The sequence below is a fragment of the Typopeltis vanoorti genome, chromosome 22, assembly GCF_054136105.1.
Source record: "Typopeltis vanoorti isolate ZY-2024b chromosome 22, IOZ_Tvanoo_1.0, whole genome shotgun sequence".
NCBI classification, from domain to species: Eukaryota; Metazoa; Arthropoda; class Arachnida; order Uropygi; family Thelyphonidae; genus Typopeltis; species Typopeltis vanoorti.
The window spans coordinates 66,347,111-66,363,749 of NC_143570.1; the positions used below are offsets into that span (position 1 = coordinate 66,347,111).

Below are 16,639 nucleotides of genomic sequence, written 5' to 3' on the forward strand. Positions count from 1 at the left end.
GAATCAAATAGTGAGCTTCTTTAACCCATCTCAGTTGAAGTTTCTTCAAGGATTTTGCATAAGGCTGTAATGATAGTAACTACAGTAAAACCCCTTTTTTACACTTTTCAGGGGATTGATGGAAAAAAGTGTAAATAACAGGAAATGTAAAAAAACGTTAAAAAAAGGCTGAAAGATGACTTACCTCTAGTATGTGAGTCTACATACTAGATTACAAAATTTAATAACTGAAAATAAACAAATTTACAATTACTTGCATTTATCTATTTAAAAAAAAAAATCTTTAATTTTTGATTGTTTTTGCTTTTTTTTTTTTTTTTGACATAGCGCCAGATTGCTTTGCATTGAGTTCAATGCTTGACCTGTTTTTTAATATCGTGTTCAAAGTGGACACGGAGAGTCCAAGATCTTTTGCTAAATACACACGTGTTCCGGCATGCCAATCTACATGTCGCAGAATTGTCATGTTTTCTTCTACTGAAATACATTTTCTGTCTTTTTTCTGGATAATCCACCACCACAACTTGAAGGCAACTTTCACACCCTAAATTACGTAGCAGAAATTCTGCAATATCAATTCGTACTGTGATTGAAAAATCACAGTATCGCTCATCACTACATTATTGCTGCAAGCGTGCAAGTCACCGTGATGGCAGAAACGAAACTACAGCCGAAAGCAATGCCATCTGGGAACAGAAATGTGCAGATTTCTGCAGAAATCGATTCGAAAATCAGTATTGCCACCTGAGAAAAAAATGCAAATCATGGGAAATAACGTCCACATCAAGTTGTTAATGGTGGGAAAACAATATATCATAAGAATAAGCCTTAAGACGGGACCAACGGAAAATGACATAAATGGAAGGAAAAAAGTAAATTGTCGGAACGTAAAAACGGGGTTTTACTGTATATTTTACCATGATGACATCCATTGTATGTATATCAGTTGGACATGTTTAATTGTAAAAGATATTCATTATTCCCAATATTTACATGACGTTTAGTTGGCTTATTAATTATTGTTTGATATTATCTAATTTTATATTATATTGTATTACTGTATATATATATATGTATATTTATATTATACATTGCTTGATATTATCAGATTTCACTAAACACACACTAAACGTTCTGATGCATTACCTGTATCCTTCTTCTTCTGCTTGTTAGTGATTAATCCTTTTAGATCTGCTTGTTCCATTATCACAAACACTGTTCATAACTGAATCACTGTTCTCTTACTTGATTCACCAAGAGAGTAGAGATAATATCTCTACTCTCCAATCAACTGACTATGGTTTTAAATTGACTGTGTCATGGATGTATTTGTAAGTCTTTAGGTGGTGGATGATTTTCATTGCCTTGTGGGAGACCATTATCCTGTTTATTGGAGGCTGGAAATGGCTTGATTTATAGAGCAGGGAGCCTAGATTATCTAACTCTCAGTTCATCCAGGGTACTAATGTACTCTGTTTGTATAACATGGTTTTTTTTAATTTAATTTAATTTAATTTTAATTTTATTTTTTATTGTGATTTAAAGTTGCTTTATTGATTGCTATTGAGAGAAGGAAGGGATATGTATTCAAGATGGGAATCCCATCCCATTCAAGTGCCATCTCCTATCCAGGAGATTGACTACCCATGGTTAACTGGCATAATGACATGTGATGCCTATCTCTTCCACATATTGTTGTAATTATTCATCGCTGTAATGTGCATGTTCATGGGGCTGGTTTGCCTGTTCTGAGGGACAAAAAAACCCAGAGTTTCCAGGTGAAAAAAATCCTCTACTCTGTACGAGACTGGCTAACTCACCTTTAGAAAAATGAGACCAGATGAAGGTTCCTCATGTCATAATTGAAAATTGAACCCAGGTCTTTCCGACCAAAGGGCTTCATCTGTACCAAGGGTTGGCAAAGTGGTGGATGTGGCTATAAAGGGGTCAGTAAACACCTAAAACGATTTTGAGTAACACCTAGTAAACATGCAACACCAACTGGCTGATTAGCTGAGCCAACGAGGGAGAAGCACATGCTCTCCTTGATGAAGACATTTAAAACAGAGACAATCAGGGATAGTGTGCATTTATTGCCCATAGCTATCAGAGTGGTGTTCAGTGATCTGATAACTTTGAATTTACTGTGTAATTTTTTTAAAGTTATAGTGCTGATAATGGGGGCCCTCTTGTTGGATCCTATTTTGTCTTAACCTATACTTTGGATTCGTCAATTTGTCACTACGATGTTCTTAAACAAAAAAAAAAAGTTGCTAGTTGATTTCTAATCCAAATATAGAGAAAATTTGTATTTATTGACTGCGCCACTCTATATCTAAATTAGTCAAAGAATTAAAGTAAAACCAACTCTCAACTATTTCCCTTTTATGTGTTGTTATTATGTATACAGACCAAGTTTATTTAACTTATTTTATTCACCCTCTTTGGTTTGATTATTTTATGAACGGCACAGTAAAAGAGGTTCAGGCAAAGTACAACTTTAGATCAACAAAACAAACATTTAATATAGGCTTACAAATTATACACTTTAGTTTAAATCACTGAATAAGGTATTACAAACATTTTAGCTCATCTGGTGATATAGTCATATAATTTCAGGCAGTGATTAATCTGTTGTCTGAAATATACAGCTTTCACAAAATTCAATTAACCATTTGAAAAAGTTCAATGTCATAAGTTCCTTAGTAACCAACTGCATTAATATCTAATAGGTATTTAAGTTTCAAATACAATATAAGGGCGGCAACGCTTCTTCACAAGCATACACTCTTAAATCCACACTCCAGCTATTCTCTGCGAAAGTTACTGTTAATGTAGGGATATTTTAGGAAGAAACACACACATATCTCTGCATATGAGTAACAAAGTTGGTTAATTCTTACCGGTAAATTTCCTTCTTCATCTACTTATGTACGGACACCTTTTATAACTGCATTCACTTAAAACAATTAACAGCACTCATTGAAAACAAAACAAATCCTCTTAGTAATAACTGAATAAATTAATGGTCACAATTCACATAGTTAAAGGTTCTTGCTTGGAGCAAAATGCTTGTACTATCATTGACATCACTTGACCAATTCAGTATTCTACCAATAACTCATGAACTAAGGTAACACGCAGTAATTCTTTAACTTGAAGTTTTTATGCACAGTTGCCTATTCTTCCAACATTTAATTAATCTTTTAGGCACTATATCTCTTAGCACAGCTATCGTTTAAATTTAACCTTGCTGCCTCTACTTATTCTCTTAGTTACTCCGTGCTATTCTTCAAGTTTCTGTGTGTCCCTGAAAGGTCAGTCCTGAGTCAAAATCCCAACAAAATTATCGCTAGTCATCCAGTTGCTACTTTGCTATCTTCCGTTGCTTTATTTGTTGCTCTGTAACTTACTAGCTAACTCTCTCCTCGACTAGTAGACCTTAGCAAGCTACTTGACTGACTCGCCGACTCTGTTATCTCTCTACTCGCTATTATCTCACTCTGATTCCCCGAATGAATCATTTTCTCTGTTCTTCACTTATATATCCCTTCTTCCCGCTGAAATTATTCTCATGCTCTCTTCTACTAAAATCCTTTCCAGTCCTTCAATACCGATCTGCCACGCTCTGTTCTAAACTCGCGCTTGCTATCTTACATACGTCTCCATGACAACTAAAACAAAATATAATAAAACTGAGGCATTGTACAACGTTATACCTCTACATACACGAACAAATAAGGAATATTTATATTTCAATTAATATGCAGTTAAAATGTTGAATGCAAATTCTAATAATATTAACATAGCAATAAATAAATAAACTTAATAATATTTTAATACAGAGTCTTTTCACTATTATTATATATCCTTGATTAAATAATTAATTATTAATAGAACTTAAAGGTAGTTACATGAATATTAATTTATAAACAAGTGATTTACATTAAATAATAATTACAAGTCTAGCTTATGTGATGGAAAATCATGTTGGGTTCTGAAGCAAATATTAATTGCTCAGATCTCTATGTATTCAGAATCCAACACCCTGATAGTAAGAAGTGCTGACAATATTTGCAACAGTATTTAATATTTGGATTTATACCATCATTTACCAATGAAACAATGCCTATGTGCCTATTACGCAAAAAGACTTTCAGTAATGATGCCATGAAGCCTGCAAAGAAAGATCATCTCGAAAGGGTTCACTCTGATAAGAAAAACAAAGATCTTAATTTTTTTGAAGCACTGAAATAAAAGATCATAAAACGACCAAATTTAAAGACATTTTTAAAAGCACTTGCTTGTAGAGATTATGAAGGAGGACTGAAGGCATCATACAGTATCTTTCTGAATATAGCAAAGAAAGGAAAACCCCATACCATTGGTGAGGAGATCATCATACTAGCCATTAAAGATGTGATTGAAACTATTATGAAGAAAGACTCTCAACCTGTTTTAAAATGTATACCTTTAAGTGCAAGGACATGAGCTGGCATATTGATGAGAAGCCAATGATGTGGTGAAAACTGTGGTCAGAGCTTCAACATTTCAAGTTTTCCATCCAACTCGATGAGTCAACGTTCTGTAGTTCAAATATTCTCATGACCTATGTGAAGTATAATAGTCAAATCCTAAAGTGCATTGTTGATGAGTTTTTGTTTGCCAACTACTTTAAAGCTGATGCAAAAGGTGAGACAATTTTGTGATGCCTAGAGGATTATTTGAAGAAACTTAATGTTCCCCTTGAAAATATTACTACAGAGGATTTTGCATCCTTACTCAAGAAAAAAGGTTCCCGATGTGCATACTGTTCACTGTGTATTACACAGAAACCATCTTGTAGTCACAAATCTAGGTGGCAAACTACATGCTGCCTTAAAATTGTGTATCAGGTCAGTGAATAAAATTAAAGCATCCTCTGAATTCATGAATGTTTGCAATGTTGTGTGAAAAAAATGATGAAACCTTTAAGCAACTTCTTTTGCTCATGGAGGTAAGGTGGTTATCAAGAGGTTATTCCTTGCAAAGACTTGTTGACTTGTATGACTACTGTCAAGTTTCTGACAGATGTGGACCAATCACTATGTGACGAGTTAAAAAAGTGTAAAAATCATCTTTTCTATTTGGCAGACTTTCAAAATTTAAATTATAAATCGCATTTAAATTCAAAATTTAACAAAATACAGAAACGTCTGCAAGGTAAAGTTGTTACAGTTATTCAAGCCCGAACAATCCTAATAGGCTTACAAGCTAAAATAGACCTATCTAAATCTTCATTGGCACATAAAGATTACAGCTATTTTTCAAACTTATGGCAACTGGAAGGTGGAGAAAACAGAAAAATTTCAGACTGTGACCTAGAGATATGCATAAATCACCTAGAAAAATTAAAGTAAGACTTCAAATTACATTTTGAGGACTTAGAGAAAATGCACATACCTGACTGGATTGTTACCACCATTTGATTTGGAAATAGAAAATTCAGACGTTGAATTTGACTTAAAAGATGAGTTCATTGATATGTGTATGGATCTCAAAGCTAAATCCTTGTTTAAAAACAAAAGCCTCGATGGCTATTGGAGCAATGTAAATACTAATAATAAATACCCCAAGCTTAGTGCAGCAGTTGAACCCTTTTTTACTTGCATTCCCAAGTTCATACATAGTTGAAGCAGATTTTGCCATGCAAATTCACTTTTAATGAAGGAGAGGAACAGAATGAACCTGGAAGAGCATGGCGACTTAAGGATAAAACTCACCAACATCTAACCAAATATTGATGCACTGGCTACTATTCATCAAACACATCCTTCTCATTAACCATTCCAAGTAAATCATTAAAATGTAAGTAAATTTTTAATGTTCTTTATAAATTTCTTTAAGTATTTTCTTTAAATATTTCTTATCGAGAAGCAGTAATGAAGTAAAAGAATGAAGAAATTATTATTTTTAAATTGAGAATATTATTGATAACATTAAAATTAAAGCCTTTGATAAGAAGATTTGTTTCATCTCTTGTTAGAACTCTCGAGGAAAGAAGCTACAATGGTGGCCGAAAAGAAAAAAATGCAACCTAATTAAAAAACTCTATTCTCTTTTAAAAGAAAAAGAAAACCAAAGGAAACATTTAGATCAATCCAAAGTAGTTATTAACCTTTCCTCAAGAGTTCTAACAAGAGATGAAACAAATCTTCTTATGAAAGGCTTTAATTTTGCTGTAATGCCTCGACAAGTCACGAAAATCGATATCATAGCCCAAAGTAAAAAAGGAATAAGAAATGCACTAGTAGATATAGCAGACCTGATCTACATTCAAAGTACAGCGCTATTATTAAATTGCAAATTATCACCAAAAACCTACAAAAAACAGAATTTGCAGCCCTTAATAAACTCAAATCAGATAAAAACATAATCATAATAAAAGCAGACAAAGTCAATGCAACAGTGATTTTGAACTCAGAAGATTATAACAACAAAATGAAAAGCACCTACTTGAAGATTCCAAAACCTACACTGCATTAGACAGAGACCCCACTTGGCAAAATTGCAACAAAACTAATGAATTTATCAAGAATATACTAAACTGGTCTGAGGAACTAAAAAGGAATTTACAATCAAAACACCCACTAGTGCCTAGAATATATGGAGTTCCTAAAATTCATAAAAAAGATACTAAGACCACTAAGACCGATAGTAAACGGAAGGGACTCTCCAACCTCAAATCTGGCAAAACACCTTACAAACTTGATTTTACCACATATAGGAAAAAACATTGTTCATTAAGAACAACACAGACTTCATAGAAAAAGTAAAAGATATACACATAGATCCTTCAGACATATTAGCGAGTTTAGACATTGTCAGCCTTTTCACAAAGATTCCAAGAAAAGAAACAGTAAACATCCTGGAGAATCTTTTTCCACCAGACATTGTACAGCTCTACAAACATTGCGTAAAAAACACGTTCTTCCTTTACCAAGACAAACTCTGGGAACAAAAAGAAGGACCAGCAATGGATTCACTCCAGCTCTAGCAAATTTCTACATGGAAAATTTTGAAAATAATGCTTTACAAAACTGGCACATAAAACCAAAAATATGGCTCCACTATACGGACGATATCTTCATCGTTTGGCCAGGAACAACTAGAATTGACTACATTTAAAGACTACCTTAATAATTTACATCCAAACATAAAATTTTCTCTGGAACTAGAAGAAAATAAAAGCTTCCTTTCTTAGACATCCTTTTAGAAATAAATGAAAGAAACAGGTTATCATTCTCCATCTATAGAAAACTAACAAACACAGGAAGATTTCTTCCTGCTACCTCACACCACCACTACCCCAAGCAAAAAAATAGGCCTAATAAAAACCTTAAGGGATAAAGCATACAACATCCCCCAGTACAGAAGAAAAACGGAAAGAAGAAATACAATATTTAACACAGATCCTACAACTGAATGGTTACACAACTAAGATAATTAAGAAAATTCTCAACACAGCACGTTCAAAAAACTTAAATGAACAAGACTTCAAGAACGCAGTCACTCTTCTTTATATCAAGGATGTAACAGATAAATTATCCAAATTACTATACAGGTACAACATAAAAGTGACTTTACTGCCACTTGAAAAATATCAAGATCTCTTCATCCTCCGAAACCTCCACATCACCCAATGTAAAAACCAGGGGTTTGTAATATTCATTGTTCCTGTGGCATCTGCTACGTAGGAAGATCAGGGGAAATCTGCATGAATGAACATCAAATGGATGTACAAAAGAAGAGAGAACATAAATCTGGCTTGGCATATATCACAGCTTCTACTGGTCATGATGTACTCTGGGATAGAACAAACATGTCCTAAATTGATAAGAATTTTTTCACAAGAAAATTCAAAGAGGCAGCAAATATGATTAAAACTCCTACACAATGCAACAAAAACCAAGGTTTGATTTTAAATCAAGTTTAGTCGTTTATTAAAAATTTACCAACTTCAGACCTCAGATGAGTGTGAACCACAGAACACGACAAAAAATAGCATTGTCTCCAACTAACACGCATTACCGGTTCTATAGATCTGTTATTCGATTTTTTTAACAAACTTTTTTGACGTTTATAATACCAACAAATGAACTTGTTTTTCGTAATTTCTTATAGTATATGCTTTAAACTGTTAGTTCTCTTTAACCCTGAAGATGTTAATCTTATGACTTAACGAAACTTATCAGGTTATTTTTAGTACTGATTTAGTATTTTAAAAACACTTATCTAATAAACATGTGGTCACAAAACCAGAATATTTCTGTTGAGCTTCTTAACCACAGAAACCTACACATGAATATATAGGAATTTATCTACTAAGTGTTCCAGTTAAAATTTATGCAAGCATATTTAAAAAGACATTGAGAAAAATTGTGGAAGAGAAACTTGGAGAAGAAAAAGCTGGGTCCAGGCCAAATAGGAGTTGTCAAGATCAGATTTTCATTTTAGAACAAATAGTTGAGAAATTATGAGAATATGACAAGGATCTATACTTAAGTTTTGTTGACCTGGAAAAGGCATATGATTAGGTGCCCTGGGAAAAGCTTTTCAAGACACTACAATTATATGGGGGTAAATGTTGAATATTATACAGTTTCTGTATTCAGCTTTGAAATAATGCTGGATTTCATATCTACTTAATTTTTATTAACTTTTTATTTTTTTCAAAACCTCATAATTTCTTGCAATCCGTTTCTGGAGCCCATACCACATGTATAACTAAATTTTGGTTCGAATTAATTGTCAAAGATGCTAACTAAAAGACAAAAAATAATTATTTGGATATTCCATAGAAATACTGCACAGCAATTTTTTTAAAAGAGCTAAAATGGTCAAGACACAGGGTTCTTTTAGTCTCAGTAGGTCTAGGACTCAAAGTGCTAAACGTCTTGTTTTCACAACAATAAAATATTTATCAGAGTCGGTTTCTTTGGTAGCCCCTTTCCAAAAATATAATTTTTTTTTTTTCTTTTCCATGGATTCCTTTTTTTCTTCCTTATCATCATCATCATACGTATCAAGGATTTAGGCCTAGTATGGCCTGTTCCGGCCTTAGAAGTCATCGTTGAATCGTTGGAGGACGATTGGTTTTCTTTTTCCTAATGGCTTGTACTTTAAGGCTTGTTTTGGTAATCTTTCTGTTTTCATTCTTTGAACGTGTTCCGTCCATCTATGTTTATATTTTTAACTTTTTCAATTACTGGTTCTTGGTTTAATTCTTTCATAATATCTTCGTTTCTTTTGTGATCAAATAGGGTATACTTTGCAGTTTTTCTCATAAACTTCATTTCTGCTGTTGTTAATCTTTGTTTGTCTTTTTGTTTTATTGTCCAGATTGCATTTCCATACATTAAGACCGATAGGGCTAATGTATTGTATACTTTTAGCCTGGTTTGTTTTTGAACTAGGTTTGGTTTAAATATAGAGTTAATTACTCCTGTTATTTTTAAATATTTTGCAATTTTTATGTTTATATCTTTTTCATTTTCATAAGTGATCATACATCCTAGGTAGTTAAATGAATTCACCTGTTCTAAGATCTTGTTATCTAATACTATTTTAGTTCTTGCTGAATCTTGTCCTTTAAAGGCCATAGTTTTTGATTTTTCCGTTGATATTATCATACCATAATCTTTGGATATCTCATTTAGATTTAAAATAGCTTTCTGTAAGTTATCTTCAGAATTTGTAATTATTATTTGGTCGTCTGCAAAGAGGAGAATGTTCAAGTTAACTGTTGGTGAAAGTTTAATTCCTTGATGTAAATTTTTACTCCATTTTATTATTATTTCATTTAAGTAGATATTAAAAAGAGTTGCTGAGAGGGGACATCCCTGTCGGAGCCCTTGGTTTATCTCTCTTGTATATGATAGCTCATGATTTAATCTTATTTGTATTTGATTATTTTCATATATACTTGTGACAGCTTTTAGGATATTATTTGGTATTTGTCTTTCTTTTAATATGTTAAATAATATGTTTCTTTTAACTTTGTCAAATGCTTTTTCAAAGTCAATAAATGCAATATGTGTTTCTAAATTATATTCTCTTCTTTTCTCTATTATTAATTTTAGGCAGAAGGCTGGGTCTATACATGATCGTCCTTTTCTAAATCCATTTTGTACCTCTAGAATAAAGTTTTTGGAATATTTCATTAGTTTGTTATTTAAGATTCTGCTGTATATTTTGTAACATGAATTTAGTATACTGATACCTCTATAGTTTTTAGGGTCATCTCTATTACCTTTCTTAAAGATAGGAATCACAATTGCTTTTTTCCATTCTATTGGGGGGGGGGGGGGATACCAGTTGAGTAAATTTTATTTAAAAATAATAAGAGTCTTCCTTTGAATCTTGTTCCTGCGTATTTATATAGTTCTGAACCTAGCTTATCTTCTCCAGGTGATTTTCCATTTTATGTATCATACAATATTATTCCTCCTGTCTCACTGAATTATAAATATTCTTACCTATCGCAGTTCAATATGACACACAAATTACCAATTTTTGTACCAGAGAAAGAAGTTTCTTCTACTACTTCATAAACAATATATCTAAGTAGAGTGATTCATGTTAAGCCATCTTTATAGTTTCAGATTTCAACAGTTCCATTGCTTTTTCCCATAGAATAATAAATCCAGCATCCTTAAGACAGAAGACGGAACTTTTCATTCAGCATTTCCTTATACATTGAATTAGAACGTCAACTCCAATATCTTCTCTTATTTATTTTATTTAAACACTTGTTGACAGTCTCATCTCTTCCAGTTTAAAGATTCACTGTGCTACGATTCCTTTTTGGAAGCTTCTATTAATATTTTCCTGACTGTCATGTTTTCTTACAAACTTCCTAAAAACAAAATTCTCTGGTTGCCATTCTCAAATTTCCATTTTATCTCTCTCTCTGTCTAATTGTTTTTTTTTTCACATTACTTGGATACCGAATGCTCTGTCAGCTGTCAATCACCCATCAATCTCCTTGATGAACATGAGTGTTTCATTTAAATGGCAAGCGAAGTTATTATGTATTAATTGCTGACATGTTGTCTTCGATAGCATAAAGAGAATGTCTTTACAAAACACAACGAATATCTCAACACTTAACAATTTTAAATTACAATAAAAAAGATTGAAAGTAATACAAATATCAGAATCCAGTAAGTACATCAAATCTCAGTTGGTTTACATTTCATTTTAGCATTAACAGTTGCATGTGCCTGCCGATCATGTGTTGAGAAACAAAAACTAATAATGTACTAACATAGACAACTGTAAAAAGATTCATAATTTTAAATTATGATTATTATTACACTACCATACCAGCTTTGTTCCGCTGTCTATTTCCAAATTTAATTTGCTATCTTCACTAAAAATTGTGCCTAAATAGCTGAAATATTTTAATTGTTCTGTAGGCTCTCCATTCAGAATGTAATTCAATTACATTCTGAATGGAGAGTATTTTCATTGTTTCTCCCCATTTGTACCATATAACTGTAGCATTTTGAAGAGCTTTCCTCTTGGGACCTTCTCATATGCCTTTTCCAGATCTACAAAACTTAATAATGATTCCTCTTATCCCATCATTTCTCGACTGTTCATCTTAAAGTGAAAATCTGATCTTGACAACTGCTGTTTGACCTGAATCCAGCTTGCTTTTCAAAAACTTCCCTTCCACAATTTTTCTTAGTGGTCTCTCAAGTATACTTGTGTAAAACTTATCAGGAGCACTCAGTAGGGAAATATCTCTGTAATTCTTACATTCAATTTTATTTCCCTTTGCTCATAATATGATTCATCCATAATTCGACCTTCTGACAGTCTTTCTGAAATTACTCCAGCTTCCTTTCCCCATTTATTTGATATTTTTTGATTGTTTCTACTTTAAGTATGGATATGTATTCCTGACTGCATTCCTGTTAGTAGTTTTCTACCACTGTGCTTGACTCTGCTTGTTTCATTTAGCAGTCTTTCAAAGTAATTTAGTAAGAATAGGCCTGTAACCTTTCTTTAGTGGGAATTGCATTAAAAAAAATTACTTTCAAAGCAATTTTTATTTTCAGTAAAATATATATCAGATATTTAGTCACACTGAAGATGACAAATCAGATTTGGAAATAGACAGCAGAATAAGGAGATCTGGTATATTAGGAAGCCAGCTGAATGAATCTATATGGAATAAGCGAGAAATTAGCCCAAAACACCAAATTAGCAGTATACAAGACAGTGTTCAAACCAGTTATGGATCTGGAAGTTGGGTTAGAAAGCACTTGATTAAAGATTTGAAATCACAGATATTAGAGTTCTAAGAAAAATTAGGGACCTGAACAAATGGCATCAATGCCAAAATCTTATTAAAAGTGAAGGTATTAGAAAGGAACTTGGCATCGTTAGCATTCAAGAATAGGTGAGCAGAGCTAGTATAGGGTGGTGTGGCCACTTAAACAGAATTGGTGAGGAAAAGTTAGCAAAACAGGTGTTTGATGCCAAAATGACAGGTAAGAGACCCAGAGTAGGACCACGATCTAGGTGAATTGATTCAGTCAGAAGTACCTTAGAAGCACAAAATGTTACATATGACAATATTGGGGTGCTGACCAGTATTAGACTAATTTGGATGAAATTTTTTTAAAAAATAATAATAATTTAAACTTAATCAAGTAGTGCTGTCCTAATAGCCTGAATTCCCTTGTGTGTACACATCAGGAAATTAATGATTGATGACCGATATATTGAGGGAATACCATATATGCCTATTGCATTTTTCAAAGGATAAAAGATTGGATTGGTATTACCAATGATTGAGAGGAGTTCTCTTCACTAGTGGATCAAGAAATCAGTGGTGACTGGCTGTTTCTGTGTGCAGAAGCTTAGATTATTTAGTGGGATGTGGGACTGTGGCTAAAGGACAGTTGGAAGTGATGCTCAGGCAAATGACATTAGCACAGAATAGTTATGTAGATGGTAATAATGGTTGATGTTATAGAAGCATTGAGAAGGCAGGGAACATCATTTGTGAGCAAGAAGAATATGTGTCTCTTCAGTTACTTAGGGTTTGGTGGATCCAATGTGACAGACATGAATATTGGATTTAATCATAGTACCTCATATTGGTGATAATAAGCAAAGTCACCAACTGGAAGCAGAACAGTCTCATCTTTAAATGAAATCTCCTCTGACACTAATGAGGTCTAATACTCTTTGAATTCGAAGTTCCTTCTATCACGTGCTGCTTAAGAAGGAATTTGTTTTGCAATAGCTCAATAAATTTAGCTTCATTTTTGTCAGTAGATGTTATCTCCACCCAATTAATGTTTTGATAATTAAAATCACTTATAAAGATTGCTCATTTAGGTTGATATGGCAATGCATGTCATCATCACCAGTAACTGATTCATTAGATCTGTAACAGCACCCCATCGTATATATGATATTGTTAGACTCCACCACACACCAGATTTCTTCTAGCTCACAGGTGGAAAATTCTTACTAATATTGTAGTTATAGTTTTTTAACTTAACTGGATTCAAATCACAACATCACCTCTTTTCCCTTCCTATCTTGTCTAACCTTCCTAAAAATACCCTTTAGCTTAATACAAGTTAGTATAGTTAATATATGCCTCTGAGGCCACAATGTATTCACCAAGACAATGAACTCAACTCCTTTGTTCCTGATACTCTTGGCATTTGTGTAGAGAAATAATAACTTACCTCCATGTTTTTTTTTTTTTTTTGTATGCTTATCCCCTATAGTCTGCACAACCCCGTTGGACAGATTTCAGATCTCTATTCATAACATTAACACAACTACATCATTTAGTTTCTCTTATAAGTAGATTCTCACCATTCTTCCCTTCATGATCTAATTTTTCTGACTCTGTGTTAGGTATCATACCAGTAAATCATATCTTGAGACACTTGATGTCAAACACATTCATATACAAAATATCCCTCTTATATAAATCCAGTCTTCCCTCAAACTCTCTCGAGACCTTCAAAAACCTGCAATATGAAAGTGATTTGGATGCATTTGTGTTGTTTGTTCATATGGCTTAGAAATGTATGTAAAGCTTGGCGGTGAATATATTGTCAGCATATCTGAGCCACACTTTTGGCTTTAGACTTGCTGAATCATAGAGCTTGTTGCTCAAAGTCTTCCATATAAACTGGGGGGAAGATGAACCCATGGCTATATTTTCTTTTTGAGGTAGAAATTATTTTGGCACATGAAATAGCTGGAGTGAAGTACATGAGCAAAGAGCATTGTGATGTTGGGCAAAAATTTTGTTCTGTAGGATAAGAATCATGTCATTGATCAGGACATCATGAAAAGGACATTCACATCAAAACGAATAAATCTTCATTATTGGGTGTGCTGTTTTTAATTTTGTTTATGAAGTGTTGTGCATTTTTTATTTAGGAGGGAGGAATGACCTACCAACTCCTTGCTTCTGGTTTTTAGGCTAACTACATCACTTCTCCTACATAAAAATACACAACACTTCATAAACAAAATTAAAAATGTTTGAAGATTTTTTTATTTATTCACTCATAATAGGTATTTGGATTAGGTGAGCAGACCATGAAACCTATTTGGCATTGTTGTAGTGCCAAAAGGACACAAGATTGAGAATATCTGTGTGTAGGACATTCTGTAGAAAAATAAACAAAGATGTGTTGTACCAAGTTCTCTGCTTGCTTACAGAATTAGTTATACTCAACAAGAAATTAAATTCTCTTTTTATCTTTTACCTGAGTGTCTGCATGCGAAATAACATTGCAGTACGCTGCTTGTATGTGGAGAGACACTAGATGAAACATCAGATTTCTCCATAATGCATAGCACACATTTCTTTCAGACGTATATGTTGATATGTATATTGACTAAAGGATAAAAACAGGAATATAATTTTTTTAATGTAATTTATTTTGTAATCAAGTAGAAAAATCTACTACAACTATCTCTTGTGTAGAGTATATTATGATACACCATTTTATATGAAATTGGAATGAAAACTTGAATCGTATATAAATACATGACTTCCACTGTTAATTTAGCTCTCATTATCTACATAGGTCTAGTTCCCACTGAGTTAGACTTCATTAGGCTTGGAACTGGTCTGGGTAGTGATCCTTTTCCATAATGCATGGCAGGCATTCTTATCCAAAAGGAAATGTCCTATGTATTACGTGAGATACTAGGGCACTTTGATGTGAAGTCATATCTTCTGCTTTCATATGCAGGTAGCCTATTGTGATATTATTTTAAGTGCTCAACTTGGATAAAGGATAAAAACAGGAATGTAATTGTTTATGAAATATAATTTAAACACATCATTAACTCAGAACATAGCAAAGGAATTTTGCACCTGCAGTATATTTGAAAGATGAGCAGAAGATCTAGGGATATTGAAAGAATGGTGATGGCCAGTATACTGATGAACAGATGGACTGTTTGATCACTACTAACAGTAAATACTTTGTCATCTTTTCCAGCTCAATAATTGGAGTTAAAGAAGTCAGTTTTAGTTGTGAACATTGATTTCTCCAAAAAAGATAATTTCACTGTTTTGTTATTTCATTTTCAGGAAGTTGAAAATGCATGGAACAAAGTATAAAAAGAGATTCTGAAATACAACACATCATAAATAGAGTATTTTGAACTGCTGGTATGCAACCCCCTCCTCATATGCAAATCACTCAAATGACACACTATTTACAATAGTAGTATGCATATATATTTCATAATTTAAGTTGTCTTGGAATAACCCAACTAACCAATCACCAGCTATTTCATGTGAATCTTCAAACAACATATCGTTATTTCCATTATTCATCTCTCTGTAAAGCTTACACTGGAATGATGATGTTTTGTCATCTGGAATTCCTTATTATCACATTGATGGCATGTTTTGCTGAAAGAATAGTAGCTACACTCTCCGTGTAGTAGATTTCAGACTCAAATCTCACTGTGACTTGGATATTTTCAAAATTATTTATATACAGTAGATGATTCTTCTCACACAGCATTAGACCTTGCTTACTGGTGACATGAAGTGGCTTGAAAAAGTTCTTTCATGTTTGATGAAGCAGCATTTCTGGATTATGTAACCCTTACACCATGGATAGTGTTAAATATACAAGGAAAAGTGGACAATAGGTTTACAATTCTTTTGTGGATGGGTGTTATAAGGGTAAAAAAAATACCTTCCTACATAAGATCATTTCCATTCATCATTGAATCTGGTTTATTTTAGAAGGTAATTCTGAAAACTGTCTCTCATTTTCAGAAACATTTTATTGCCAGTGAGATGGTATTCTTCACTTTTTAATTATTAGAAAGAAAAAAGAAATTGAACATAGTAACATATCTGATTAATTATTGTCACAATCAAAAATCAAAAGTTGCTTGTTATTTAAACCTTGAGCCACTACGCTCAAGGTTATGTTGCACAGATTGCAAAAGGAATTACAGTTCATTTTTTCTTCTAATGACTGTGGTAGCAATCATCTCATGGATAATAAATAAAGGACTTTATATATTTGCCAGCCTAGTTGGTTAAATGGTTAACATATCAGCTCTCTGATTAGCA

General features: G+C 33.0%; 1 protein-coding gene across 1 annotated transcript in view; it reads left to right on the plus strand.

Moving 5' to 3' along the window:
- Positions 1–16,639, plus strand: part of LOC150094469 (propionyl-CoA carboxylase alpha chain, mitochondrial-like) — a 559,741-nt gene that overhangs the window by 246,889 nt on the left and 296,213 nt on the right. The gene's annotated exons all lie outside the window — the stretch shown is intronic.